The sequence below is a fragment of the Ursus arctos genome, unplaced genomic scaffold, assembly GCF_023065955.2.
Source record: "Ursus arctos isolate Adak ecotype North America unplaced genomic scaffold, UrsArc2.0 scaffold_10, whole genome shotgun sequence".
NCBI classification, from domain to species: Eukaryota; Metazoa; Chordata; class Mammalia; order Carnivora; family Ursidae; genus Ursus; species Ursus arctos.
Window position 1 is genome coordinate 6,894,180 of NW_026622764.1, and position 13,291 is coordinate 6,907,470.

Here is a 13,291-nt window from a genome sequence, read left to right on the forward strand (position 1 = left end):
GCAATATGGTAACTATTACTTTAGCTCCGAACCGTACTGCTCCATGTTCAATGAATTCCTCTTTGAAGCAAACTGTGCAAATTACCACAGGATTTCACTTGAAAGGAGGCAGTTGGGTTCTCCAGCCATATAATCCACAGTCTCGCTGGTTAATTGAGACTGGTAATTTTCACCCAGTCTTGAATTTCCTTGCATTGTCTTGTTATGAGTGCATACCTGAAAACATATCTGTGCTTTTCCTGTAAGCCATATTTAATTCTCTTCAATTTCCCTTGAACTGCAGAACTGTCTGAAGAGCACTGAGAATTACAATCTGTGAACTGAGTTATGAGCCCAAGAGAGAGAACTTTTGGATCAATCCCTTGTCTTTCAGACGATATAAGTAAGGGGCTTAGAAGAATCTATGGTATATAGTCATTGCTGAATAAGTGTTAGATATTATTATTAACCTGCTATTGCTATATTATTCTTAGAAATGTAGAAATCTAACTTCCATAATTACAAATATTCTAAAAATTTAGTATGAAGTTTATATAATGTCTACCAACCTGTCATCAAAATAGTCTTTGTGTTCAATACCTATTTGCCCTGATTCATATTTAAGATTATTTATTGTTTGTTCTAGAGTAGATATAGAGAGAAAACACTATTATCTTAGTCATAAATTATACTCTTGAAAAAATAATCACCATAATTATTGGCTTCAGAGTTACATTTTTGCAATTCCTCAATATAAATTCAAAGCTTAATTTAACTTGTCTAATCCTATTTGCTGTGTTCTCATAAAACATTTGTTTCCCTAATCAATATCTTCTTATGTTTTTTCAAAATGGTAAAAATATAGACATTTAATTACTCATCAAACACAGTCACAGTGCTAAACATTTCTATTACTGGGAATAAATAATAAACCTATATTATAACCATGTATTATAAGTGCTAATGTAGTTCTATTGTCCATAAGGGAAAACTGAGGCATAGAAACTTTCAGCAAAGCCAAGATGACACAGTTAAAGGTTGGAGAAGGGAATGAGGCGAGGGCATGGCCTCCGAGCTTCCCCACCCTCAATGCCCTCTGCAATCTCTTCTAACAAGGACAGAAAATTCCCTACCCAAACAGAGAATATGGATACTCTCATCCCATATTCCATTTTGCTATCATCTGCTATTATTTTTGTTTGATTTCCATAGATGGAGTATTTTAGTGACTCATAAAATTGTATGACATAGGGTCCTTATATTTCTTGCTAACCATTTTCTCTATAGATTGTCAATGGGGACATACTTTTTTCAATTCTCAAACACATTTCCATTTTTTTTTCCAGTACTGTCTTCAATTAATTCTTCAGGGGAATAGTTCTAATTTCTAAAAGTCATTTTGAAAATTATTTTTATTTTTTTATTTTTCTCATGTCATACGGTAATACTGTTTTTTGACAAACAATCAACTATTTCTTAGAAGTCATTGGTAAGAATATTTATTAGAATATTTCTCAGGACATACTTTGATAATCTTGTTTATCAACATAACAACAGATACATTGGTAATTTCTTATTTTGTTAATCAGACTTCCATGGCGTGGAATAAAGGGTGAATGACATGAAAGGAAATTGTTCTATTTCATACCTCTTACCTATGAAGCCATCTTAGCCCTTATAAAATCTTTCCAACAGAATGTTCCTTGTGTCTATCTTCTTTCGTTTCTTATGCAGCAAAATATTCACTTCCAGGGTTGGATCCACACAGAAGGAAAGAGTTATTCATGTATTCATTCATTCCTTCATTCTATATGAATTTATTGAATACCTATTCAGTCAGTTCAAAATATATATCTTTAACCTTAATCTTGAGCAGGACACCATGCCAGGCACAGAGAAGGATGGAGTGAAAATATAGGATTAGAAAGGAGCACAGTCTGATGTTTTCCACATTTCACCTTTACTCCCAAAGCCTCTATTTACCATTGATTTGTTCCGGATGTGACTTGATAGTCGTAGTCATTTCAGTACGCTATAGCCTCATGTGAAAAACAAGTATCTCCCCAAGTGTCTGACTTACTACCAAGAGGAGATATAATCAGCAAGGAAAATCGGAATCAATGTATGCGGCTTGCACGCGATGTTTGCTGAGAGTGTTGAAACATAAAATATATTCTACAAAAAAATATACGACAAGAACATATGCATTGGCTTTAGCAATCTGGGTTGTTTTGGATCTTATTTCGATCAAGGCTGCCTGTACTTCCTGATGACAACATTCTGCTCTCAGGTTGAATTCTCCCCCAGTCTAACAGCAAGTAATACCCTTCTAAAAGCCATGAATATACCTACTCCCTTGAATATCAATTACGTTAACACGGCAATCTTCCTAGTCTCCAGTTGCCCATGAAACAGAGCCTTGAAATTCCTCCAGAACATAGGTCACCTTCATGCCAGCAGCCTGCTCAGTCACCCGGATGGCTAGGTACTGAGAGGCGGGGCTTGCCAAGGGAAGAGTCACAGGAAAATAAAATGATGTCACCATCAGGATTCTTTTCTTTTCCCATTGTGCTGGCAAAATAGAAAAGATACATCTTCCCCCTGAATTTATATTCTTAAATACCTATCTCTCTCAGCCCAAGAAAAGCTGTGCTTTGTGCTTCACTGGACCTATCTTTCGTCTGTTTTGAAACATGTATTTTTTTTTCTTTTTTAATAAAAATCTGAGGTGATTTTATTTTCAAAAAAGGAAAGAAAAAGACTTATCTATCTATTTTATCTATCTATCTGGCCCCCTTCCTTGCTAAAGGTATTCACCAGACATCTGTTTTCACTTATACACTAAACACACACACACCCACACACACAACTTGTCTGAAATTTAATAAAAGATCTCCACATTCTCTCTGACTCGCCACATTGAAGATCATGTCTTCTCTGTGTGAGATGCCTTCAGATCATAATGGTCAATGACTAAAGACCATTTCTGGGAAGATTTTGAAAATATCAAGTTCTTAACACACACCATCTACACCAGGGACAGGCTGACTGTGACATACTAACGAAGAATCGGAATAGTTCTTCATTCAATTCCTTCTGTTTTTACATCTGTAGAAATAAACACCATAGTCTCTCAAAGTCACTCAGTGAAAAAGTCCGTGTGTCCTCTGCTTTATCTGCCAACATAAATAGAGGCACAGATTCCAAAATAATAACCACTTGGCCCCGAAAAAATATTTTTTAAAATTACACTGGAGAGAAATATGAGAAAAATACCTAGAATAGAAACAGAAACTTGAAGGATTCAAGGGATTAAAACAATACATTTTTCCTTCTTTACTTTAGTGAAATCAATACAATTGACTAGAGTAAGCCATTCAAAATGCAGGAGATTCTGCAATTTTTATGTGTTTCCTAAAACATAAAAGTGTTACTTTAGTGTTTGAAGGACTTTAGCTTTGGTTGCATTGCTGTCATTTAGAAACTGTGCTACTTGGGGACAAGTGAGTAGCATGTATTTAAACAATATACAACATATTTTTATATTTTATGTTTATTTTTATATTTATATATTTATACGATATTTATATATTTATTTATAAATATATTTATGTTGTATGTCTATGTCTTCATTTTCTCATTTACAAATGAAATATTAAAAGGACTACTATTTATATATCACTCTGAGAAAAACATAGACCTGCAAACATTTTGAGTTGATTAACATCACAGTGCCAAGTAGAGTGCCACTGAATGCTCTAGCATTTCAAGAAATATTGCATCTTAACTCCAGCCTGTTGCCTACAACATGACTGATGATTTATGTTCCTCTTCTGATTAGGACTTCCTCGAGGACGGGAGACTTCCATGTTCTCAGTACATAAGGCACTGTGCACTATGGTGTGTAAATGAAAATCGTAAATCAGTGATCAAGGTACTTAATGAGATATTATTATAGTACCTATCAAAAATTTGAATAGACAATGTGAAAAATTGAGAGGAGAATTTCTCCTTCTAAAATCCTGATTGGTTTAAGGTTGTAATGATGCCACTCTAATCTCAAGGCCAGAGAATTAATTTTGTGGGGTTTCGCGAAAGAAGACAAAAGTTGTTTCCGTTCAGCCTGTTCTAAAATAAGGAAAAAGAAATTTAAAAGATCTACAGTTTAACTTTTAGTTCATGAAAAGACATGCTGGAATTCAAAATACATTAAGGCTCTTTCCCCCCTAATATTCAAACTAATAAATAAAAATCAAGAATCTCAACAAATCCTGATTACATTTATGAACTTTAAAATCCAATTGTATTAATTTTTAAGCTGATGTATTTCCTTTTAAAAAATATTGTTGGGAAGTAGTCTCCGATATGCAGTCTCAATGTTTTCAAGGGCCCATTCCTATTTGAAATCTAAGCCTATGTTGATACCAGCAAAGACCGTGCCTGTAGACACAGCCTAACCCTGCGTTCAGATATGTGACTTTTATTTTCCTCCTTTTTTCTTGATTATTCCTGTATTTCTATTAATATTTTAAAGTCCCGTTACTCTTTCTCTCCATCTGATACATGAATAATTATTGATGCTGCCTCCAGGACACATGAGATACATAAACAGCATTTTCTTAAATATATTGACATTATAAGATTTATAACAGTATTTAGTGATTTGCCACTAACACAGAGCAGTTAATTTGGAAGGAACTGGATATATTTTAAGATTAGTATAAACTAAGTATAACACACAAAGCTGCTCTCTGCTTACTAATTAAATTTCTTACTGAATTCTTTAGTCTGGAAGCAATAGCTAAGACAGATGAGTAGGAGAATGTATTGCACAGATCCGTTTAGCTAGTATCTTAGATCAGAACGAAGGTCACCATAGGCTGATTCCTTACTGAAAAGCCCTCCTAGTAGCTTATCCAGTCCCTTCTTGGAGAACAAAAGGCCCATAGAATTATACTTCCCAGCGTCATACTGTTTTTTAAAATAATTTACATGTTTTGTATTTAAGCCTTGTTTTATAAAAGTATGTACAATTCCTCTTTATTCTGTGTTCAAATTTGGTTGGTATTACATGGACAGTTTTATTTTATTTATTTATTAGACAGAGACAGAGAGAGCCAACGAGAGAGGGAACACATGCAGGGGGAGTGGGAGAGGAAGAAGCAGGCTCCCAGCAGAGAAGCCTGATGTGGGACTTGATCCCGAAACACTGGGATCATGCCCTGAGCCAAAGGCAGACGCTTAACCGCTGTGCCACCCAGGCGCCCCACATGGACAGCTTTAAATACCGCAGACTTTGACTATGAGAAAGGCAAGCTTACTGCTTCCCTGAGATTATTTTTCCCATACGAGTAAACAAAAAATGGTAACTACAACATAAAAGGATATTAACCAGCGCCAATACGGGGCTCTGAAAACAAGCAAACTCTCTTCTCGTCTCTCAAAAGTAAATTAAATGTGGGGCAGAAAAAAACAGTAAAAATAAAGGGAAAGACTGCTAAAAGAGACAGAACATTTGTTCTTTGGCTTTATGTAGCATGACAGACAGGGTCTTCGATGATACAGACATTTTAAATGGAAACCCATACTGGATTTTTAAAAGGCAATGTTGTTTTAACAGATTTGCTTATGTACGTATTTATTTATTTATTTACTATCAGTCAACATTATAAATACTCCAAATACAAATTCTCTAAGAAGAGACAAGAACGACAGTTATATATATTTAAGAAACCCCTGCAAAATCATGTACCTTATGAAGCAAAGTGATTTCTAATCATCACATATTTAGGCTATGTATTTATTTAATTGTGACAAGCAAAATAACATTACATAAATTATATTCTATCTTCAGGCAAAACTCATTCCAATTAAGGGTAAGCATTTTGTAAGTGCTTAATATTTGTTATTACTTTAAAAACAGCTCTTGTAATACCATGAAGTTTCACCACAATGGCCCGTGTGGAACTATAACTCTTGTTGAAAACATTGTATTTTGCCTTTGGCAAAATCGTCTGCATTTGCTTTAACCGTAATAATTTATTATCTAGAGCTAATATCACTAGTGAACACAATGCCTAAAAATGTTTGCTACAAGCAAAGATTACAGGAAAGATTCTTTCAATGTATCAGCCATTTTCCTTTCTTCTGACACACAAAGGGATTAAATCCTTACATTGAAAAAAATCACATTTAGTTCTTTGAACATGACAAAAATATTTTTAGCTTGTTGTGTTTGTAATGAGTAATTTATAAATTTGATCACAGTTAAATACCTATTTTCTTCATTATCAGAGTACTTTGACTATTTGTTTTTGCTATTATCCACTCTTATCCTAATTGCATTATATCTTTGTTTCTAATTGAGCATACCGCTCTATTACAGAAACAAAGTTGTATAAAGAAAAAATGTCACAGGCAAACATGTATTTGCATATTTTCTTTTTTTATTTTAACAAAAAATGATCTTATCTTCTCAACTAACATTTTTTTTTTAAAGATATTATTTATTTATTTGACAGAGAGAGACAGCCAGCGAGAGAGGGAACACAAACAGGGGGAGCGGGAGAGGAAGAAGCAGGCTTCCAGCGGAGGAGCCTGATGTGGGGCTCGATCCCATAACGCCGGGATCACACCCTGAGCCGAAGGCAGACGCTTAACGACTGAGCCACTCAGGCGCCCCTCAACTAACATTTTTTATCATTGTATTGGGGCAACCATTCAAGTCTCTCACTACGTAGTTAATGATTCAGCTCATTTATTTAAACCTGTACTAAAATCAGTAACACTCTCCAGTTTCTACCACCTCCATGTTTCACTTTATTGGTTATCAAAAATAATACTGCAATAATCATTCTTTTATATACTCATATAAAATTGAGCCTATTTCTATAAGATGCACTTATAAACTAAGTTTTCTGATTCAAAGTATATGTGCATTTAAAAAAAAGAGTTTGTTTATTTATTTATTTATTTATTTATTTTAGAGAGAGGGGAGGGGCAGAGGAAAAGGGCAAAAATCTCAAGCAGACTCCCCCTGAGCACAGAGCCCTTAGTGGGGCTCAATCTCAGGACCCTGAGATCATGATCTAAGCTGAAACCAAGAGTGCCATGCTTAACCAACTGAGCCACCCAAGCGCCCCAAAGTTTCTGTGTATTTTTATTTTCTGGCAAATCATGTCATTTTATCTTCTACAAAAATCATACCTTTTAATATTCTCAAACCAGTGTATAAGAACACATTCCCCTTTATACGTCATACTATGGAATACTCAACAGAAAGGAAGAGGGGAGGGTCAGGGAAAGAGAGAGAAAGGATGCTGTCATCTTGACATCTCCAAGTTTTAGAAAAGGATGTGGTAATTTTTCTGAGAGTTTTGGGGTGGGAGGAAGTGGGCTGGGGCTGGGGGTGGTGCATATGGATAAATAACATTAGCAAGGGGTTCTACGTATAGATCATTATATCATGAAGAAAGTAGCATGATTTAATCAAATTTTTCCACTAAGTCCAAAAAAGATGAGGCAATTTATATCATATCATTATCCTATGTTATTTATCTTATTATTTTTTATGTATTCTGTCATATATAAGCATGACATCTCTCTGTTGAGAATCTGCTGTGATTCCCTACGACCTATAGAATCTAGCCCCAATCTTCTCAGCCCAACCATGTAAAAGTCATCCATTATTCAGTAACAACCTTCACTCCTTTGTCTCACTCTGGTCTGTCACTCACTCCCTTCATGGTATCATGTATTATGTCCCACATCTCTTGCCATTTTATGACTCCATGCTTTGAAGTCATCTCTTTAGTTTTCTCCTTTCACTTCTGATCCATGAGCAAATGCTGGGTGGTCCTAAATCACGCAATCTGAGCCCTTGCTTCTCCATGGAAAGAACAGGACTGCATCCTCATGGGGAGATCCCAGTGGAAACATGGCAGAAGATTTCTCGTTGGCTACTGTCATGGAAACATCACAACAGCATCCTTATTGGCTGTCAACAGTGAAGATATCAGGGTTGTTTCCTCATTGGCTATTCAGCTTCCATTTTCATCACTCTAGACTGAGTATTTCTTTATGAACCGAATCGCATCATGCCACTTCTCTGTTCAGTGAACTCCCAGAACTTTCCCTCTCAAAGACAAAGCTGAGGTCCAGGCGATGGATTGAAAGGACTTACCTGATTGATGCATTAACTCTTCTTGTCTCCTGCCTGCTTCCCCCTCACTTACCTTGCTCCAGCCCTACCGACCTCTCTATCCATCCCACAGGTCTCCTGCCCCCAAGCGCTTGCTTGTGCTTTCTTCTCTGTCTGGACCTTCTTCTCTAGATAAAGCTCCATGACTTCTCTCCTTTTCCTTCAAATGCCTGCTTGAATGTTACCTTACCTGCGATCATTTTATGTCGACCATCGTTCTGAAACTTCCTTACCTTTCTTAAGCTTTGTAAAACACTTTGCATTTTTTATACTTATCAATTCTTGGGTTTCTTTTGTTCTCTTCACCCTATTTGAATTTAAGCATTAGAAGATAGGGCTTTCTCCTTCTTTTCCTTCTTCTTTTTCTTCTTTTCCTTCTCTTTTTTTGTTTTCCTAGAAGCAATTTTCCCAGTCCCAAGAATAGAAAATTTTACCTACTTCATAATCAGTAAACATTTTGTGTGAATTTATGTAATGTTTCCACATCGTTGATATGTCCTGAGATGCCTATCTCTCGATTTTCATTCCTTCTACTTTCCTTTAGAAACCCAGTGCAAATACCATTTATTCCATTAAGGTCTTTTTAATTCCCTTGGTTCTAATTAAAGGTTCTCACTGAAAGGTTTCCCAGTATTTTAAATTCCGACGTTGAAATCTTTGACATTGTATCAAGCTTTCAAGTTACTAAGTACATAGCTCTCTCTCCTAGTAGAAGGTAAACTACTTTTAGTTATGATTGTATTGAGAGAGGCAGTCTGCCACCAGCCCTGAGGGTCCCCTCTATGTAGGTTTGCCAGATAAAATAAAGAATGCCCAGTTAAATTTGAATTTCAGATAAATAACAAATTCAATATTTGGAACACACTGATACTAAAATATTTATGCTGTTGAAATTCAATGTAAATTCTAGGTTATCTTTGGGTTTTATTTCTAACCTTGCTTATAGCATAAAGTTAAACATAATTTTTTCCAGAAACAAATATAGGCAATTCCTCACAATTGGTAGCCATCCATTTTAATTTCCTTCTAACATCTCATGCTGTGTCTCCTACAATCATTTATTTAGGCAAACTGGCGAGAGTCTGGCTGCTGCTTATTCATTTAGGATTTATCACAACCCTTCTCTACATCTTCCCCTTTCTCCAGCTCACATTCCCATTAAAATAAACCTATATATTTATTCTTGTTAAGATCAATTGGAGAATATGGCAATGACCTTTTATAGTGTAGCTGTGGCATTCATTACTCATATTTTTAAAATAGCTTCTTATCTTGGAGCCATTTTAGATTTACAGAAAGTTGTAAATATAGTTCATGGAATTCCCAGATACAAGTGACCAATTTCTCCTAATGTTATCATCTTCCATTACAATGATACATTTGTCAAAACTGAGAAATTAACATTGATAACGATAACACTGAATGCTAATTTTCAGATCTCCCCAGTTTTCCCACTAATGTCTATTTTTGTTGCAGGATCCCACATGACATTCTGTTATTATGTCTCCTTGGGCTTCTCTGGTCTGTGACAGACAGTTTCTTAGTCTTGTTTTTGGTGACCTTGAAGTTCTCAAAGGTACTAATCAGGTAGTCTGTAGAATGTGTCTCAATTTGTTTTTGGTTTTTTTCTTTTTTCTGGGAGGAAACTGGTAATTGTTGTTACTATGATGATACTGGAGATAAGGTTTTTAAAAGAAAATCACAAAGGTAAAATGCTTTTTTCACTACATTTTATCAGAGTACCCATAATATCAACATGATTTATGAACTAATTAACCTCGAGCACACGATTAAAGTGTATTTGCTAGTTTTCTCCACTACAATGTGCAATATTCCTTTCCACACAAGTTATTCACTTTTATTGCACGAACTACTAGTTTATGACCAATTTTTGATCGTATGTTTGGACAGATTGAATTTTCAAATTATATATATTGACGGTTATATATCTATCCTCCTAGAGATTGCTTAGCTCTAAAGTTCCTCTAGAATAAATAAATAAGACCAGCATTGAAGTCAGTTAGATTTTTAAAATATATAAGTCAAAAAACATCCAAAGTACAAATAAAGATGTTTTATTTACCTCTTTAAGGCTGATAGCAGAAAGACCAGAACGAAGGTATTTTCAAGTGGTCTACATATGACTACGCAATGTTATTAGATTGAAAGATTTGAGTGATAATTTAGAGCTAATAAATGGAATATAACAAGAATTAATGTTAATTTTATTACTTAATTTGTACCAGTTAGAGGTGTAATTCACATGCAGCCATAGGATCCAACCTATGGGCAACCATTTTAAGTTGGCTTTCCCAGAAACACACGCTGAGAGAAAGATTTCCATGTGAAAGATTTAATCAGAAGTATTCCAAGAAAAACTGATAAGGGAGAGAGGAAATGGGAATTTAAAAGGGAGGAGGCCAAAAAAGTTTGTCAAGAAAATGTGCCACAGAGAGTCATCTAGCTCAGTCCTGCTCACTAGTGTTGCAGGGCAGGGTCTGCTGGGGCACATGAAGAAGTTGGAGAAGCTTCCCCCTACTGTTGTCAGTCACTGTAAAGGGGAGTCCTGGGGACCATGTAAAATCCTCAGCAGCCCTTGCCATGCACAAAGGCAGAATGGTTCCAGAGTCAGAGAGCTGAACCCCAGCAAAGATACCAGGAGCCTGAGGTGAAAGGTGGTGCAGGAAGGGCAAAGGAGTCTGAAGGACGAGGACGGAGGCAGCGCACTGACAACATCCATGAGTAACAAAGCCCTTTGCCCTACTCTTTGGACGCGCTGGTGCTGGACGCAGCATCGTTGTGCCATAAGGACAGAGTCAGTGCTGAGCTGAGATAGCGTCTGATAGTCCAAAATGAAGGTGAGTCCAGAGTAACCTATTTTTTTTTTTTTTGGTGAGGGTGTTTTGTCATAAATTGTAGCACATGATAAAGACAGAAAGCAGGCATTTTCTACTTTTTCTTTCAAAGGTTCCCATTTAGTGAAGCTCCAGATAAAGAAATCCTAACGGAAACATAGTGTCTTTTCCAGACTTGCGCAAACCCCAAACAACAAGTGAATATCACACTCAATTGAATTATATTAGGGTGCAGTGATATTTATTTCAGTTTAATTACAGAAGTAGTGTTGAGCTGAGGTGCATTGTGCTTTACGGTTTGATGCTGGGGTCGTTAGGCTGCCTGTTAGTTTTGGTATATTTGCTTTCTTCGTGTGAGGCGGAAGCATCAGAGAGAAAAGCAAAAAATAATAATTTACCAGTAAGGAGTTTGGTCTTCAATATCTCCCCATTCTTAATGTATAAAATCATTCTTAACGTATAAACATCCACCCACACCCGGACGTCCGTCCTCTAGATAAACAAAATGAACAAACACATAAATAAATTCTCCAACTCAGAGAAAAGTTCCTTAACAACAGCAAAAACATCTTGCAAATGGATTTTTTTCTGTCCATATAGCATCTGTTCTGGAATCAAGGCTTTTATTAGTAAAGATGGAATTTTGTGTTTATTTAACACTTTTCACCGCCATGTTGCACATGATAGTCATTCGATAAACGGTTGTTAAATGAAATGTTTATCATTTTACTGCAAAACAGCATCAGTTACTTCATACCTATCAGAATGGGCAAATTCCAACCACTCGAAATACCAGATGCCGGAGAGCGTAAGGAGCAACAGGAACTCTCACTTACGGCTGGTGGAATGCAAAATGGTGCCGGCACATTGGGAGACGTTTGGCCATTTCTTACAAAACTCAACATACTCTTACTATACCACCCAGCAATCACACTCCCTGGTACCCAAATGAGTGGAAAGTTTGTGTTCCCACAGAAAACTGCACATATATATACATGTATATATGTATATATATGTATATATATGTATGTGTGTATATATATATATATGTATATATATATATGTATATATATATATACATATATATATATATATATATATATATATATATAGCAGCTTCATTCATGGATACCGAAACTAGAAGCCACTAAGGATCTTTCCATAGGTGAACAGATGAACTGTGGTCCAGCCACATGATGAAAAGTTATTCAACACTAAAAAGAAATGAACTATCAAGCCATGACAAAACACGGGAAGAACCTTAAAAATGCATAACACTTAATGAAAGAAAGCCAATCTGCAAAGCCTGCATTCTGCATGATTCCAACTCTATGACATTCTGGAAAAAGTTAAAAAAATGGAAATAATAAAAGTCACTGGTTTCCAGGGGTTAGACAGCGGGGAGGGATGAATGGAGGGCACAGAGGTGGCAGTGAAACGATGTTGTGGGTACTGTCACTGTGGGTTCATATCACTATACATTTGTCGAAACCCATAAAATGTACACCAGCAAGTGTGAACCCTAATGTAAAGTACTCTTGGGTGATAATGGTGTGTCACTGTGGGTTCATCAATTGTAACATATGTGCCATTGTGCTGGGAGATGCTGTATAGTGGGGGAGGCTGTGCAGGCTTCAGGTCAGGGGGCATATGGATAATCCCTGATGTTGGTTCAATTTTTCTATAAATAGAAACTGCTCTGAAAAAATAACATCTACAAAAATTAGCACCTGGTAACTCTCCTAAAAGTCTATTTATCACAGGAGATAGAAGCACACTCTAACTTCCTTAATCTATTGTTAAAGGGCTTACCATTTTTGTATTGCTGGGTAAATGCTTGCATGGACAATTTCATGCACACAGCACACTAAATGTTCAAAAGACTTACATGAAGGACTTTTCTGCTTCTTGATCCTGTACAATTGTGAATTATTTTGGAGAAGAAATATTGATAGTTTTTATCTTCCAATCCTTGGCATGGCTAGACTACATTCTCACATGCTCCCTACTAAGTACTGTTTTGATTAAGTGAAGGTAAAAGATTTGGATACATTAATGAAGCTATATTTTGCCATTCTTTTAAAATGTCCATGTCATATTATTTGAATTTGAGGAGGGAAAGAGGATGGTAGATAGGCTAAATCAGCCAGCACTTCTGACCTTATTATTGGTCCTTTAATTTGGGTTAAAAAGCCATTGTCTTTGGAGTGTGTGTGCATGTGTGTGTTTAATAAAAAATATAATGGGTCTCAAGTAA